We start from the raw sequence: 5,435 nt of genomic DNA, 5'->3' as shown, positions 1-5,435 counted from the left end.
ACATTAGGTGAGGGAGAGCCATGGACATTAGGTGAGGGAGAGCCATGGACATTAGGTGAGGGAGAGCCATGGACATTAGGTGAGGGAGAGCCATGGACATTAGGTGAGGGAGAGCCATGGACATTAGGTGAGGGAGAGCCATGGACATTAGGTGAGGGAGAGCCATGGACATTAGGTGAGGGAGAGCCATGGACATTAGGTGAGGGAGAGCCATGGACATTAGGTGAGGGAGAGCCATGGACATTAGGTGAGGGAGAGCCATGGACATTAGGTGAGGGAGAGCCATGGACATTAGGTGAGGGAGAGCCATGGACATTAGGTGAGGGAGAGCCATGGACATTAGGTGAGGGAGAGCCATGGACATTAGGTGAGGGAGAGCCATGGACATTAGGTGAGGGAGAGCCATGGACATTAGGTGAGGGAGAGCCATGGACATTAGGTGAGGGAGAGCCATGGACATTAGGTGAGGGAGAGCCATGGACATTAGGTGAGGGAGAGCCATGGACATTAGGTGAGGGAGAGCCATGGACATTAGGTGAGGGAGAGCCATGGACATTAGGTGAGGGAGAGCCATGGACATTAGGTGAGGGAGAGCCATGGACATTAGGTGAGGGAGAGCCATGGACATTAGGTGAGGGAGAGCCATGGACATTAGGTGAGGGAGAGCCATGGACATTAGGTGAGGGAGAGCCATGGACATTAGGTGAGGGAGAGCCATGGACATTAGGTGAGGGAGAGCCATGGACATTAGGTGAGGGAGAGCCATGGACATTAGGTGAGGGAGAGCCATGGACATTAGGTGAGGGAGAGCCATGGACATTAGGTGAGGGAGAGCCATGGACATTAGGTGAGGGAGAGCCATGGACATTAGGTGAGGGAGAGCCATGGACATTAGGTGAGGGAGAGCCATGGACATTAGGTGAGGGAGAGCCATGGACATTAGGTGAGGGAGAGCCATGGACATTAGGTGAGGGAGAGCCATGGACATTAGGTGAGGGAGAGCCATGGACATTAGGTGAGGGAGAGCCATGGACATTAGGTGAGGGAGAGCCATGGACATTAGGTGAGGGAGAGCCATGGACATTAGGTGAGGGAGAGCCATGGACATTAGGTGAGGGAGAGCCATGGACATTAGGTGAGGGAGAGCCATGGACATTAGGTGAGGGAGAGCCATGGACATTAGGTGAGGGAGAGCCATGGACATTAGGTGAGGGAGAGCCATGGACATTAGGTGAGGGAGAGCCATGGACATTAGGTGAGGGAGAGCCATGGACATTAGGTGAGGGAGAGCCATGGACATTAGGTGAGGGAGAGCCATGGACATTAGGTGAGGGAGAGCCATGGACATTAGGTGAGGGAGAGCCATGGACATTAGGTGAGGGAGAGCCATGGACATTAGGTGAGGGAGAGCCATGGACATTAGGTGAGGGAGAGCCATGGACATTAGGTGAGGGAGAGCCATGGACATTAGGTGAGGGAGAGCCATGGACATTAGGTGAGGGAGAGCCATGGACATTAGGTGAGGGAGAGCCATGGACATTAGGTGAGGGAGAGCCATGGACATTAGGTGAGGGAGAGCCATGGACATTAGGTGAGGGAGAGCCATGGACATTAGGTGAGGGAGAGCCATGGACATTAGGTGAGGGAGAGCCATGGACATTAGGTGAGGGAGAGCCATGGACATTAGGTGAGGGAGAGCCATGGACATTAGGTGAGGGAGAGCCATGGACATTAGGTGAGGGAGAGCCATGGACATTAGGTGAGGGAGAGCCATGGACATTAGGTGAGGGAGAGCCATGGACATTAGGTGAGGGAGAGCCATGGACATTAGGTGAGGGAGAGCCATGGACATTAGGTGAGGGAGAGCCATGGACATTAGGTGAGGGAGAGCCATGGACATTAGGTGAGGGAGAGCCATGGACATTAGGTGAGGGAGAGCCATGGACATTAGGTGAGGGAGAGCCATGGACATTAGGTGAGGGAGAGCCATGGACATTAGGTGAGGGAGAGCCATGGACATTAGGTGAGGGAGAGCCATGGACATTAGGTGAGGGAGAGCCATGGACATTAGGTGAGGGAGAGCCATGGACATTAGGTGAGGGAGAGCCATGGACATTAGGTGAGGGAGAGCCATGGACATTAGGTGAGGGAGAGCCATGGACATTAGGTGAGGGAGAGCCATGGACATTAGGTGAGGGAGAGCCATGGACATTAGGTGAGGGAGAGCCATGGACATTAGGTGAGGGAGAGCCATGGACATTAGGTGAGGGAGAGCCATGGACATTAGGTGAGGGAGAGCCATGGACATTAGGTGAGGGAGAGCCATGGACATTAGGTGAGGGAGAGCCATGGACATTAGGTGAGGGAGAGCCATGGACATTAGGTGAGGGAGAGCCATGGACATTAGGTGAGGGAGAGCCATGGACATTAGGTGAGGGAGAGCCATGGACATTAGGTGAGGGAGAGCCATGGACATTAGGTGAGGGAGAGCCATGGACATTAGGTGAGGGAGAGCCATGGACATTAGGTGAGGGAGAGCCATGGACATTAGGTGAGGGAGAGCCATGGACATTAGGTGAGGGAGAGCCATGGACATTAGGTGAGGGAGAGCCATGGACATTAGGTGAGGGAGAGCCATGGACATTAGGTGAGGGAGAGCCATGGACATTAGGTGAGGGAGAGCCATGGACATTAGGTGAGGGAGAGCCATGGACATTAGGTGAGGGAGAGCCATGGACATTAGGTGAGGGAGAGCCATGGACATTAGGTGAGGGAGAGCCATGGACATTAGGTGAGGGTGAGCCATGGACAGCAGGTGAGGGTGAGCCATGGACATCACATGAGGGTGCACCATGGATGGGGTCAGCATTGGACAACCACCAACAGAAGACCAGAGCACATATCAGAAGAGCTGCCCTTTATTTCTCAGGGGATGAAAAGTGTTTTCAGCACAAACAGAAGCTGAATTATTTTTTCTCTTCGCTGGGAGAACATTTGAGAACGGCCGTCTGTGTTCTGAGGAGCAAACAAAGCCCTCAGCATGCAGATATTCACAATAAAAAAGCCGTATAATTAAAAGCTTAAAACATAAGAGACACGTGAATGACATTCAGACCTTGTTCCGCTCACTCCCAAGAGCTTTTCCATTACAATGTGAATCAAAACAAGCCGCTAACTAAACCCGTATTCTATCCAGATTTCCTCTGCGATCTACAAAGAACTGAACCGCTCGCATCTGTTTCCACCCCCCAAAGGAGCTTACAGTCTAATTGGCCTTATACACACAGACAAGGGTCTGCTCCATGTGTCAGCGTGTATCTGTAATGCCGGAGCACGGCCACACAAGCCTCATACACACAGTGCCCTTGGTAGTAACTGAACCCAGAACCCCAACACTGCAAGGCGACAATGCTACCCACTCAGCAACTATATTACATCCCATAGTACATCCCATAGTACGAGTGGGATTCCACACCCTTCTGTTCTGCCGGTCACACCGCCCCAACCTGCAGCTGATACTTCGGATCGATTGATATATAACTTTTACCACAAAATCCAACAAAATCACAGACAGCCCCATGAAGACGTCTATATATGAGGGGACGCATGTTAAAGGGGACCTGACACTGGCCAACCCAAAGCTCCAATCCAGTCCTGATGGTTGTGAACCCTAAAGGTGGTTCTGGTTCTGGAACAGACACCTCCCTGTGTCCCATCCATCCCCGGGGGACTAGCAGGAGACACCCAGTGACAGCATCCAGTGTCGCCGGCAACAGTAACATCCATTCTGATTGGTTACTTACAATATAGAATTCATCAAAGACTCTAATAGGACACAAAAAGACTCACAAGATGATCTATTAAAGAGGACCTGTCATTAACTTTACAAGTCTCCATGAATCAATCCCGGACAGGTCACAATATACAGCAACAGGATCAGTGTGCAGAAAAGTTCCTCCTTTTATCAATAAAAAGCCGTCCCTGATCCCCAGCCAGTGACTCTGCCTAGGCTGAGGCCCCATTCACACTGAGCGATTTATCGATCGATTTTTGCAGCGATATCGCTCTATGTAGCTTCTCCAATCCATTTCAATGGAGCTGTTCACATCTCGTCGCCCAATATCGCTGGTAGCTCGTCGCTCTTACATGAACCTTTTTTCGAGCGATATTGCTCCTGATTGCATACAGCCCAATAGGAAAAAGTCGATATTGCTCAATATCGCTCAAAATCGTGGCATGAAAATCGCGCGATTTTGAGCGATATTGCGCGACGAGCGATATTGAGCGATATTGACTTTTTCATATTGGGCTGTATGCAATCAGGAGCAATATCGCTCGAAAAAAGGTTCATGTAAGAGCGACGAGCTACCAGCGATATTGGGCGACGAGATGTGAACAGCTCCATTGAAATGGATTGGAGAAGCTACATAGAGCGATATCGCTGCAAAAATCGATCGATAAATCGCTCAGTGTGAACGGGGCCTAAGATGATGTCATCAGTCTGCTGCAGGCAGGAGGAAGCATTTCCTCAGTCTCCCCTCTCTCAGTGACCAGACTTCAACATTGTAACTTTGCAGCAAGTCACAAGGTGAGAGGCTGCAGCAGGGACTGATCTGTTTAATTTGGGAAAACAGACAAGAACAGTGTCATCTCTGAGCCGGCACCTCACTCCAGGAAGTAGATGGTGACCCCGGGTGATGCCTGAACAAAGATGGAGCCGTCCTGGGAGAGAAAAGCAGGTCATGGCATTGTCAGGGGGAGTCATGTGATCTCAGTGAGAGGTAATACATAGCTGGAAGTGTTACACTGACACGTTATGTAGCATGCTGCACCTACCATGATATAATAATAATATATCTGATGACAGGTCCACTTTAAGGCAATGATAATGTATCTGAAATGAACCTTTTGTCAGTTTACAATGAATGAGAGTTGCAGAAATTAATTAGCGCTGCCGGGAGGGTGGTGCCGCTGCCGGGAGGGTGGTGCCGCTGCCGGGAGGATGGTGCCGCTGCCGGGAGGGTGGTGCCGCTGTCCAGCCATCATTGCCCTGACCCCCTCTGCTCCCTGCGCCTTTCTCAGCCACTCATTGTCACTCATCCTAAATAATACAATGTCCACTTCCCTCTTGTTAGCGACATAATGGAGCGCCGATTTTGCAGAGAATACGAGGGGGGGAAGGCGTACAGCGATCTGCGGCCCCCACGTGCGGCGGACGCGGCGTGCCGTCGCTTTCTTTCCTGGGAAGCGGCCCACGGCGGTTACCAGGAGTGACAGAAATTAGGCAAACGAATAAACAAACAAAGTCTGCCGGCTCCATCAGTCTTCATCAGTCCTCCCCCCCTCCATTTCCCTTTCTCTCCTTATCTGGAGGAACAATTCCCTCCCGGGGACACAAAGCTCACACACGTATGTTTCTTTAAATGTCTGCGCCG

This window comes from Nanorana parkeri, unplaced genomic scaffold (assembly GCF_000935625.1).
Source record: "Nanorana parkeri isolate BGI_ZX_2015 unplaced genomic scaffold, ASM93562v1 scaffold2236, whole genome shotgun sequence".
Lineage (NCBI taxonomy): Eukaryota > Metazoa > Chordata > Amphibia > Anura > Dicroglossidae > Nanorana > Nanorana parkeri.
This window is presented reverse-complemented; position numbering follows the sequence as displayed.